At 37.0% G+C, this 13585-nt stretch overlaps 1 protein-coding gene across 2 annotated transcripts in view; it reads right to left on the bottom strand.

Annotated features, from left to right (window-relative positions):
• The window catches only part of ece2b (endothelin converting enzyme 2b), an 82234-nt gene that overhangs the window by 60653 nt on the left and 7996 nt on the right, over positions 1–13585 (bottom strand). The window contains exon 1 of one of the 2 annotated variants that reach the window (XM_039660084.2): positions 3389–3485. The exons of the other annotated variant lie outside the window; for it this stretch is intronic. The gene's annotated coding sequence lies outside the window, so the exon portion shown is untranslated. Of the gene's footprint in view, positions 1–3388; positions 3486–13585 lie in introns of those variants that run through there. 2 annotated transcript variants of the gene reach the window in all.

Below are 13585 nucleotides of genomic sequence, written 5' to 3'. Positions count from 1 at the left end.
TATAATTATATTTATTAAAATCATAAGTGAATGTTGCCTTACTATAGGACATTACCCTGTCACTGAAGCCATAAGATAACCATACCCCCATTATTAAATACAAGTTTGGTGATTTTTACCCACTTTTCTAATATCTTGTTAACTATTATTTAAAGTGAACGCCTCTCCAAGCGTATGCACAAGGGGAAAAGAGAGAAGAATAAGTTCGGAAAATGGTGGATTCACAACAAAAGCTAAAGCGTTAAGCCTTTCTTTTGTAACTTTGTCTCAATCAGACATATGGTGAACAGAGTTAATGAAAATAAGCACTAAGTGTAAATAAATTCTCCCTTCATTACGTTCATTAAAAGTATTGTGTTTCAAAGATGGGTCAGGGTGAGTAATTAATGACAGAAATGTCTTTTTTTGGGTGAATTGTGCCTTTAAGTATCCCTATGCCTGATACCAAAATATGGAAAATGCCTGTCCGTGCAAAACTCTCCACCACTTGTGTGATGTATAAGTGGTTGTTAATGTGTTCCAAGTGTTTTTTGGTGTGTGTCTTTGTGGTTATTTTTACATTGCATCAGCTAAAAAGTTCAATCTAATCAATCCAATAAAAATTAATTTCAGCTATGCTCTGTCAAAAGCATTGTCAACAATTACTTATGGCTCTATGTATGAAATAACCTTGAATTCTTAAAGAGGTGATAAACTGAGAAATCAAATTTTCCTTGAGCTTTTGACATCGAAGAGGTCATCATATTATAAAAATATCCTGTAAGTTTCAGAACTGAAAACGTCCTTGTTAGTCCAATAAAAGCTTTGATTGACACCAGCCTCAGCAAACGACTCGTTTTTAAAAGTGGAGAACTATGACGTCAAAGATGATAAAACACCACCCCCACAGAAGAAGATCAATGCCTACTTCAACATGGCCGGTTTAGCCCCGCCCACCGATTTGCGCATTACACGCATAGCTAAATAACATAGATTCCTACCTCGTGATGACAAATAGGATCGATCTGCCGTGCAATACAGAATATTGTGCAGTGCCTGGTTGTGAAAGACGACAGTCGCTGCATAAGCTTCCTCTGGATTTCAATAGGTTGCATGGTTTAACTTTATTTTTAATGACGTTCCAGCTGATGAGGTAAAACATTGTCCGTCTGTTCGCTTCATTTCACTGAGGATTGTTGTGTAAACAAGACTGGATTTGCAGATCGATTAAGAGTAAAGAACGGTGCTGTGCCGTCTATATTGGATCTGACAGGAATTGTGCAACACACGGACTCTGGGTCGAACATGTATGGGCGAATCATTCCGGTTGCCATTTTACAATATTGGACGTTTTCAAAACAATTTCCCCCATGTGGATTGACAGGTGAGTTGAAACTCATCATAATATGTAAAACTGTTATCCACTCACAGCAGTGGGCGTTTACTTCCAAGTCTTCAGTGCGAGACGCCCTTAAAACACAGCGTTTTTTAGCTAGGCTCAAAACTAGTGTACAAAATAGCCTATTACTTATTCATTTTGATGTTTTTGAATGTAAAAACCAAGCGAATGACATAAGTTGACCTCAGACAACAATACAATAAAATTTTAAAAGCCAGTTTATGACCCCTTTAAGAAATACTAAAACCAAAACCTTCCAACTCCTTGGCCGATCAACAGATTGTCCTGCCCCAAACACTCATCATTGGACCGCTCAAAAAACAGGAATATGTTGTTTTTCTTTAAACCACAGTCACAATTTTTCATGAAGACAACCTACCAATGGCTTACAGTCACTACACATTACACCTTCCTTACTGTAACGTAGTTCTAATAAATGCTACATATCTAATAGACTGAATACAAGTGGGTGAGAGGGCAAAACAAGGGTGTGAGAGAGAGAGAGAGAGAGAGAGACTGCTGGCCCGAGCTCTCAGTGGTGACACAAAACGGAAGTCAGGGTTCAGCAATCTCCTTTTCCTCTTTTCTTCAATTCATGACCTCTCTCCACACTCCGACAGCGAGACCCACTCAATAACTCACACATGTACACAAACAACCACAACACACACACACACACACCTGTTAATGCAGACTTAGCAAACCACTACTTATCTCTTAGACATATCCTCAGACACGTTATTGTCTCCAAACAGTGATTGTTTTCGCTCGGCAAGACAGATCAACATCGTTTGTGGTTCTTGAAACAAAGTTCCTGTGAAACATTCCTAAACATTACCGTTGACTACAGCTACAATCAGAGGGAAATGTTTGGTCGAAAAGATTGTGGTTCAAGCCAATAACAAAAGCCTTCCCTTAGGAAAGAAAAACAACACAAAATAGGGATATCTTTGCAACGAATTAACAATTCATTCCCACAACTTACTAATACGTCAGCACGTTTTACTAACTTGTTCCCTCGTTTTAAGTTAATCGTGCATATATGATAATTCAGTCCCTTGTTTTGCTAACTAAATCATGGCCATGTTGTAATAATGTGTTCCCTTGTTTTAGTTTAATCAAAACAAAGGAATGGATTAGTATAATGTGGCCATGATTTACTAAAATGAGAAAACAATTTTGTTTTCACATTTTAGTAAATCATGACCACGATATATATATATGAAGAGTTCAGATGCAAAAGCCTCTAAATGCCATTTGAAATTTTCTTCTTTAATGATGATTTTTGTCAAGCCTGTATATTTAAGTTCAGTGATTTCACTTAAATGGCAATGATAATTACCTATTAATTGTTATTTAAGTGAAATTACTGAACTTAAATATACAAGTTTGATAAAAATCATCATTAAAGAAGAAAATTTCAAATGGCATTTAGAGGCTTTTGCATCTGAACTCTTCATATATATATACATATACACCATATATATGTCATGTGCAGAGCTCCAAACATTGTTAATACATAAATTGTTTGAGAAGAGTGTAATTTGTGTAATGAACTTTTTAATTGTTGGTTGCACCACTTGACATTTTTGCATCTTTACAACTGAAAACTGCGACAGATCTAAAATTTCTAAGAACTTGCCAGCTCTTTAACTTAGATTTTCTTTTAAACTAAGTTTTTCTTCTGGTTCATTGACCCGGATGCTATTTAGACTAAGCGCATATCATGCTGTGCACCAAATGTAGAAATAGCATCTTGTTTACATAAAGTGCAAATGGAGATAAACGCAATTCACACAAAGTTCAAATAAGCTATTTGTTCTCAGTATAAATTGTCTGAGCAAAAGTGGGCTAGAAACACAGCCATAAACATAATGAAACAGCCCGTAGTAAACACGTATAGCTCTACATGTGCTGTTAAGTCAGCAACGGCTGCACCCCGGACGGCGGGAAAACAAACCAATAAATCAATCCCTCATTCAACACGCCAAGAACAAGCACTGTACGTACCTCACACGCCACAAACACATGAAAGACACTGCCTTCCCCCTCTCATTTCCTCTTCTCGTCTCTTACTCTGGCGTCCGTCGCAGAGAGACCGTAAACAGCGAGCAGAACGCTTTCAGACAGGGGCGGGAGGGAAGAATGAACGCACAGACAAACAACACAGGGGAGTTTGGAAATCACAGTCAGGAGGGTCTGTGAGGGTAGGAGGGGGTTTGAGACACACAAAAAAAGGGGATGAGAGAGAATCAACAGGGGAGTTCTCTAAGGGATGAAGGAAAATGGTCTATGAAAAATGCCTAAGGTGGCTGCTTGTTTCATTCCACACATTATGACAAAATAGACGAAAGTTCCTTATAAATGAATGTAACACCTAGAGTCAAAATAGGAGCTTTGGCCTAATGTGACATGCTGACACATTGAGCCCTGGTGCTCCTATGGGAAATATGTGTTTGAATCTTGCTCGCAACATTAAAATGACCATCTTCTGCCAGGCAACCATTTGAAGCCCCTAATGGGACATGGTGATTTAAAAAAATTAAAGATGGGAGGTAAAATTTCTCTTTTGTGTTACCGCGAGAAACTTTGCATTCACTCTCAGAACTTTTGGAGATGGAAATAATATGAGGTGGGAGGAAAAGCTATGTTTTAGTAATGTTGTCGAGGAACACAGTCGTTTTGCCACAGAACGCATATTTTACTAGCGAATGCAACGTTTCTTGGGAAACACAATAGTTCTACATAAGAACAAACATTTTTTCGAGGGAACAATTTTGTGAGAGAAGTCGCTTGAAATGAAAATTTACGCCATTTTGAAAATGCATGTTGTAGATCTTTTTGTGACCGAATCAAGTATATTTTTTTTTAACTTTTACTTTTTTTTTTACCTTGTGATGTTTTTCAATGTTTGTCGATGAACTGACATTCTTCACAATAACTGCTTTAGCGTTCAGCAGAAGAAAGAAATTCATACAGGTTTGAATCAACTTGAGGGTGAGAAAATGATGACAGAATTTTTATTTTCGTGTGAACTATCCCTTTAATGTAATGATGTTTGCCCACTAAAATGCCCCAAAAATAGGCATATTTTAGCCAAAAAAACAAAATGTTGCAATAATTTATTCACAATTTGAGCCATGGTGCTTATGTAGGCAACTCAAATTCCCCCCCAAGTCAAAAAGTCTGATTGTTTAGAAAAGAAACGAGCCACATGGTTTGAGGTATCATTCATCTATGGATAATTTCAAACCTGTATGATTTTATTTTTAAAGTTGAACACAAAATGATATGTTTAGCAGAATGTCATGTTGTCCTTTTCAATCCAAATCAAATGGTTGGGGACTATTAGCTATCAAGCTTCTAAAAGGTAAAAATAACACCATAAAAGCATCAGAAAATTAATGACTCATGCACTTTAAATTTCTGAATCATTGGTTTCAACATCCCCATTAGTGTTTCACAGAAGAAAAAAGGAAATGATACAAGGGTGAGTAACTTATGACATGGTTTTAATTTTGAGGTGAACTCTTCGTTCAAAAGAGTGAGAAAGGGGAAATAACATGGGCAAAAATAACATGGACTCCATCATCTCGCAGTTCATACAGTAACATTTACATCAAGCTATTTAGAGTATCCACAGAGTTCGAGGCATACCCCGTAAAAACAAACCGCAACCCTTCCTTTCCTCCGTACATTTGGCTCCACAGTAACTCCCATTGAAAATCGCCCCACCACCCCCTGTTCCCACAGTCCTCTGACCGCTCATTCATAGGGACTTCATTCAGGCTGCCCGCTCAAAGTGTGCTAACACTTCTGCGCCGTTAGAGGGGGCTTCCATTGTGGCCGGTTAAAGGGTACAAGGACAGAGAGTCGTACTGTTGTGGTACAAAAGGCCATTCTGTTCTGTGCCGGCAGCCCAACATGCCCTGAAGTAGTTAGACACTTGAGCGCACTTCACACGAGCCCCCCTTCCACTGTAAACCAATACGCACACTGTATAGACCTGCTGATAGCAGCTTTTTTAACGAAATAGTGTTTTTGACAATCAAGTCAAAGTGAAATGCCATCTGCAACTCATTTAACAGGACTAACAGGAATGTCAAATGTTCAAGAATGCAGGGCTGGATTTAATTTGATCTGCAAGGAATTGATTAGATCATAATAGTGGGTGTTTTATAATAGGACGGAGGCAGGTTGTTTGAAGGGAGGAGTCGAGAAGTATAAGGTGACATCAGTTGTATCACAGGTGGAACAAGTTATTGTGCAGACAAACATGTTTGGATTACCACGCACTGGTGAATCATTCACAAAAATCTACGAATTTGTATTAAGGAAATAAACATGGTAATTATTAATTTCATGTTTGACTGTAGAGCTCGGGTCAATTTAACTTATTGAATGAAAAAAGTGGAAAGATAAAAAGGAACTTAAAAATATACAATCATTGATTGTTTTGATTTAAATTATAATTTAAAATGACTTGTAATTTCATAAATGATAAAAAATCATATCGAATTATAGAAACTTCTGATTTGTGTTCATTAAACATTTTAACATATATTGTCACTGTTTAAACCAAGTTTCAAACCATTTTGAACTTTTCTGTTTAATTAATAATTACATTAATCAAATAAGCATAATTGTTATACTGATCATGTGAACACCTTTGTACATCATGGAGAACATTATCATCGCAACATGACATCATGACTTTTGCGTAAACATACACGTATAGTGTTATCTATACAAATTTTGAGCTATCCGCGTGTATGCGTGTATGTCTACGCGGTTAAATGTCCGAGTGATTCCACGTGTATGTACGCGCCGTTAAATGTCCGAGCGAAACGAAGCAAAATGTAGATCTACATCTGGGGAGCAATATTTTTTTTCCTAGGATGGTATGAAGACTCAAAAATGCTATTAACCCCAGTGACGGGTGGGTTTAGGGACAGGGTTGGGGTAGGTCATTTATTTATATATACAGTAATGTAACGTTAAGTCAACAGCGTTCATAAACACGCTGAAAAGCGATTTTGCGGGTCGATAGCACACCAAAAATGGAAATACGAATTGGCGTGTCATTTCATGAAATCAGTCTGATCATCCAGATTCAAACCAACCTGGTAAATAAATGGTAAATAAACTAAATACTATCTGAGGAGAAGTGGCAAAATATAAAGCCCGAACTGCTCTCATTAGAGTTAGAGAAGAGTATAAATTGCTTGCTCTTATCATCTGATCATGGTTGTTTATCTATTTTAGTATTACTGGACCTTATAGCTGCCTTTGATACTATTGACAATAATGCTCAAAAATGATGTTGGCATTAGTGGAATGGTATTAGCATGATTTAAATCTTATTTATCTGACTATATATATATACTATACTATTATAGTCAAGATAACAAATACAGATGAATCACAGGTTCAGTATGGTGTACCACAAGGCTCAGTACTGGGACCGTCCAAACTGCAGCAGCTAGAGTGAAGTTTCAGTCAGAATGGTTTATATTAAATCTGATGGTGTATATTAAATTAAATTAGAGGTAAAAACTATATATATATATATATATATATATATATATATATATATATATATATATATACTGTATATATACACATATGTATATATCGAGGGCTTGGAGCCAGAGGGGCATAAGTGGCTTTTAACAAACTTTACAGGAGAGACAAAACTAAATTTTTGACCACACTTCAATCACCTGTATTATTAACCTTAAACCACAAACATTGCAACCACAGGCATACATACTTACATTAATGAGTATTTAAGTAAAAAAATGTATGGCATTTTAACACAATGAACATTTTCTCAAACATTTTCAAATGTAAAAAATAAGTCAAATACGTCAGATACGCCTTTTTGTTGCTTTATTCAACACAGTTTGATCTCAGATAAGTATTTTGGTACCATTGGATAGAGCTCATCGATACCTTTATTTTGATATATATATATATATATATATATATATATTTTTTTTTTTTTTTTTTTTCCCAACATGCCACGGGTATATTAAATGTATTTCCACATTTGTAAGTGGCTCAGATCTGACCTGAAAATATCAGATTCATTATGATCTTTGCAGTTCACACATGGACAAATGACATTAAAGGTATAGCAGAGGATTTTCTTTTTCCGGGTGGGTAGTCTATACTATTGGTCCACCTAAGTGTCAATCATTCTGGTGATATGTTTACGTAAGGCCGTCGTAGGCTACGTGCTCATCCCTATGTAGTTTTCACTTTCATGTGTATTATGTCGGAGTTACGGTTTCAGCCATTCCTTTGAAAATGGCTGAGGGTCGAAAGAGAAAAAATGTTTACTAAGTGTATGATAAGAAGAGAAAGGCCACAGAATATAGAAACAAGACCAGAGAGATTTTGGGTGAATATCACACGCTGGCGTGCGCTAAAAGCACAGGTTGGGCTTCTCGCTGATGCCGCAGTCGCGAAGATTCTACCAGACAGGTAAAGTTATTTGGAGAAATCCATTTAAAATCACTAGTAAAAGTTAATGCAAGCTACAATGCTAGCCCTGGCACGAGTCATGCACCGCATAGACACGGTAAACATCTCAATTTGTCTAAAGTAGCCTTTTGTCCAAAATGGTAAATGGTATCACGCTGAAATATTCTAAAATCTTGTGTGTTTATTATTACACAAATGCAACAAGCTACTTCTCCATATGCAACTATGTATAAAAATAACGTATTAACAATGAGAGATATTATGTAACGTAATTGCGATTTGCAAACTAGTTTCCTCAGAACGTATTTCGTGTGATACAGGGTTGCACATATCATGTCTTGAGTCCTCGGTCACTCAATCGATCAGTATAAGTAAATAAAACACGGAAGGGCATTTGACATGTTGTCTTTTTTATGAATGTTTTTTAGTTAGTTTAGAATTTGCAACATAATTGTGCAAGGCGTATAGACGTTCCCTAGCTCTCGGGAGCAAGAGTGTTGTGTTTGTGCATGTGCATTTTTTTTAAAAAAATTGGAGAGGGCGGGTCTTCTCTAAAATTCGGAAAGATCCTCCGCTATACCTTTAAAGCCATGTTCAACAGCAGTGTGAATGCAGCCATTAAGGGTAATAAAGGCTTCTGCTTATGAGAATGTACATTCTCCTTTCCGTTTGCTATGCCACCCTCGGTTTGAGCGTGTCATCGATTAAACGAAAAGAACCACACTCAGTGTGTGTGTTTTTGTGTGTTTCTGAGAAAGAGAGAGTGCATATTCCCCAGGGTGCCCGAATGACGTCACCCATCTGGGCATCAAGGTTACCTCACTCCCCGCACGCAGACTGTGAGAGGAAGAAGGGAGGAACGGAGGAAAAACAGAAGGAAGGAAGGAAAAGATAGTGGAGAGAGAGCAAAGAGTTGCGAAAGAGTTCAGTTTTGCAATGATATTGTGCTCTTTTTCTTTGAAACGGATTACCAACAGACTGAGTTCAGCATGAGCAGCATCAAACAATAATTCTATAAAAGAAAAAAAAAAACACACAAACTGTTGACCACCGCACATTTGAAAGGAACATTTAAGACTCATAATAAGCAAATTATGCAAACACATACAGCTTTCCTCCACAGGAATCATGGGAGGGAGCCGTCCGAACGTCACACTCTGCTGTAGAGCTGTTCTTCACAGCATATCGTCATCTATTAACCGCTCACTTCCTGTCTTCCTGTGGAGTTCTGCCTGTGCAACCCTGACAGACTTCAAATAGCTTCCCTTCTGTTGTCTAAGCTTTCATGCAGGTGTGTTTGCGCACAGAAAGCTTACACCGCAAAACACACTTTTTTTAAGAAGTAGTAGTTGTCCAGTACAAATCAAAACAACAAGTTAAATCTACTTGAGAGGAAATAATCTGTAAGATACTTCCTTTCAGAGAATAATAAGACAAATTTGTAAAAGTTTAAAGAATACCATTTTATTCATATGGTGCCTTTCATTCATTGCATGTAGCAATAAGTGCTTCACATATCACATATCATTTTTTTTTTTTTGGGGGGGGGGGCTGGGAATTGGGGGGTTCATTCTTCAATTTTTGCCAAATATTATTTTCTTGTTTGAGCCTAAAACTGAAGTAAAGAAAAAAGTTGAATTAATATTAATTAAAATTGTAATGTCCTATTGATTTTGATTCTCATGTGAATTTATCTTGTTTAGATTGTTTATAGGGCTGTCAAACAAATCAAAATTTAAATGAGCAGTTTATGCAACTGCATAACAAGACAAAATGCAATATAAATATAGAAAACAAATCATAATAGTATAGATCTAATGCTCAGTCTGTAAGTGATCTAGACAAGCAGTAAATTTACTATGGAAGGATGTGATTAAGAGGAAGAGGATTTGAGTTCCTCACAGTTGACAAAGAGAGATCGCAGCAGGCAAAGCTAAACCTCGTCTTCCCTCTCTCTCTCTCATTCTCTGTCGCTCTCTCTCTCTCCTTTGTCATTTTCATGCCAGGCTTCAGGTACTGCAGTGCAGAGCTGGCAGAATGTTAAACAAGCCAATATTGGCAAAATGGAGGAATAATAGAGACACAGAGAAATAAAAAAGAAAGTTAAGGGAAGGTATAAAGTGAGCAAAGAGGGTAAAGAAGGGCAAAGCTGAAGGACAAACGCTGATGATAAAGTAGCTGGTTTGAAAAGATAAAAGAACGACATGACAGTCAGGACAGACAGTCCCTAGAAATCAATAGCGAGTCTTTTTACTCTCTTAACCTTCATATTCTGTATTAATAGCTGAGAAAAACATAATTAATACACTAAAAAAATTATATGTTGGCTTTAATTACCTTTTTTATGATAACAGGTTCCATAAATTAACTTTTTTATGTCAACAGGTTCCACATAACTGGGTTACGTTAAACACATTTCTTCATGTAACTTCAAGAACATGGAATAAGTCATTTTAAGCGAACCAATTAGCTCTGAGCAAAGTGTTAAATGAACACCGAAGCAGTGTTAAAGTTAATTAAGTGAATAATTGAGTGATGACTGAACATTATTGAAGACACCTGATGGTAACAAGCAGAATTACTGAAGGAGAAAACCGGAATTTGCAGGTCACCATTATGGAGATCAGTATGTGTTTCGTTGGGCTCTTGACCCTCAATTCATTAACATTAGATTTTGTTTGACTGCTGTACATGAGTTATATCAGCTAGATGAACAAATAGAAAAGGTGATCTGATGGTGTTGATTACGTTTAACATAATCGTTATTTCACAATCATTTACCTGAATCCCTTAACTCATATAACATACAGTTAATATACATTTAACATATGTTTAACATAACATAAACATTAACAAATTATGTTTGTTTAACGTATCCCGGTTTTGTGAAATCTGTTGAAATGAAAAAGTTAATCAAAGTCAACATATAATTCCGAATCTTTTGCGAACTGTTTGGAAACTAAATATCAACTTTATAACACACTTCAAACGGCCTTCACATTTCTTATGTCTGGAGGCTGAGAGGCGCAAGATAAGCATAAATAAATGCAATGAATTTTCACACCGATTGATGTATAAGCAGAAGAAACACTTTTGACAGGTTTTTTTTTTCAATTCATTTTTCGACAGAAGCAAAAGCAAGATCACTATATTTGATAATAGTTGTTTTTCTGAAGTCTACTTTCTGAAACAACACCAGATTAAAGCTTCAGTAATGTCTCTCATGTGAATTTTGATAAGGTCAGAGGAACAAATTAAAAGAATCCGAAGGGAACATAAGAGGTTAATTGCACAATTACTATCATTATCTACATACGTACACCCATCACTAGGGCCTCTGGGAAGCAAAACAAATGGAAAGTCAATCTTAAAAGAACACGAAGGTTAATACGCATATACCCGTTTTAATAAAATTCAATTAAAATCAAATACCATGCTCCGCTTCTGAAACGACATCATCTAGACTATTAAAAAACAAAGTTTCCAACTTTTCAGTAATTCCTTTTTGAATGCTAGTTAATGCTTACTAAAGGTCATGCAAATAATAGCAAATAACAACAGATTTGAACCCGTAAGGTTAAGCAGCAACACCGTTGTTTTAATTTTTTACATAATACAAATAATTCAGTTTAGTTAGGGAACAGACACTACATTTAGCATGAGCCGAATGAGAGTCACAGATCAGGGGTGCGTTTCCCGAAAGCATCGTTAGCCAACTATGGTCGCAAGTTCCGTCGTTATCAGCATAGGTGTTTCCCGAAACCATCGTTCCAACTGACATTCGCAAACAGCATCGCAAAGTTGTGTGGTTTGAACGACAGCTCTCGACCTGTGGTTAGAAGCATCGTTTCTATATTGCAAGATATTTGGAGGTAATAAATCCTTATCTTGAGCAAAATAAGCAAGCTGACATTCAGTACAACCAGCGCCTTTTATTTAGAATACACAGAAATGGAATTTACGTCTTTTAGTTTGTCAAAATATTTAAAGTAACGTGTTTGAATAGTGCGCATGTGAGAACTCGCTCTACTATGTAAGAATGAGCCAAATATTGAGTCTGGTAATTAAGCAACTGAGAACAATTAAAAATAGCCCTCAGATGACATGTCTGTAATTTATATTAAAAAATCTAGCGGTAATTGGATCTCAAACAGTTTCATTAAAAGTAGTTATTACTCCACCACGTGCGAAACCAACGTGGTTGAACGATACTTTGCGACAATGGGTTTCGGGAAACAGTCGTGACTAGCTAGTTGATTTCTCCAACGATGCATCGAACTATGGTAGTGAAGCAGCGAACTACGTCGTTGTACGGGAAACACACCCCAGAACAGCAGCAGGAGTCAGATTTCACCTCACTTTGCCCATTTCACCTTGTTCTAGACCAGCCCATTCTCACCCCCAAGGCGTCACCTAACTGCATTGGGAAGCATTTTGACCATGCTTCAAAATCTGATGCTTTAGGCGTCCTTTAGCGTCAGTTAGATGACGCCCTAGGATCGCGTGTAACCCTACCCCAGACCTAAACCTACCCACGTCATCTAACTGACGCTTTACCGTTAGCGTCAGTTAGATGACGCCAAAGGATCGCGTCATGTAACTGACACTAAAGGGCGCCTAAAGCATCGAATATTGAAGCATGGTCAAAAGGTGATGCCTTGGGGTGAGAATGTGTTGTCTGGACTGACAAGATGATGGTAGAAGATTTGGTTTCAAAGCCAAATGTGAAAGAGCCTATTTAAGCGAGTTTGTCATTGTACTATTTTGTTGTTGTGTTTTCCATTAAGAATAATAAGCAATATAATATTGATAAGACCTCAAGCAATGGCCACCGAATTCCGAATTCAAACGCGAAAGTAAAATGCGCGCAGGCATTCGTAACATTGTGTATCCACCGGCGCACCGTAAGAGATTTAAAAGCAAGGTAGAAAAACTTGTCCAATCTCCCAACCACTGTCATCTGGTGGAATTGCTGCCGAAAAGCTCTTTTTTAGTTTCATCTGACCATAGAATCCGGTCCCATTTGAAGTCCCAGTCATGTCTGAAAACTGAATATGCTGGAGTTTGTTATTGGATGAGAGCTGGGGATTTTTCTTGGAAACCCTGCTAAAACAACATGTAGGTTTGGTTTGGTTTTTTTAAGACTTTCTGACCCCAAGACTTAAATAATCTCTGCAATTCTCCATCTGTGATCCTTGGAGAGTCTTTGGCCCCTCAAACTTTCATCCTCACCATGCATTAGGATGATATAAACAAATGTCCTCTTCCTGGCAGATTCGTAACATCTTTAGTTGATTGGAACTTCTTAAATATTCTTAATTACCTTGGTGTTGGAAATGGGGATTTTCAATGTTGTAGTGATTTTCTTACAGCCACTTTTTATTTTGTGAAGATCAACAATATTTTGCTGCAAGTCAGAACTATATTCTGTGGTTTTACTCATTGTGGTGGACGATTAAGGGAATCTGGCCTTTGTGTTTCTCCTGTGAAATAAGAAGTCATAGACAATTTCCTGTTCCTAGTCACCCTGTTGTGATACAAAATTGTAATATCAATGGGAATACACTACAGAGATATCTTACTGATAAAAAAATCTAGGGGTGAACCTGTTGCAACAATAAATGTTCAAGTTCCAAAATTGAATGCGTGTCTGATTTATTTGCAATAAATTGTATTATTGCCATTACATTATCCATTGGCTACTAAGATATCGACATT

Source organism: Pimephales promelas, chromosome 16 (assembly GCF_988280905.1).
Source record: "Pimephales promelas chromosome 16, fPimPro1.hap1.1, whole genome shotgun sequence".
NCBI classification, from domain to species: Eukaryota; Metazoa; Chordata; class Actinopteri; order Cypriniformes; family Leuciscidae; genus Pimephales; species Pimephales promelas.
The sequence above is the reverse complement of the archived record's forward strand: the minus strand, read 5'-3'. Positions and strand labels throughout refer to the sequence as shown.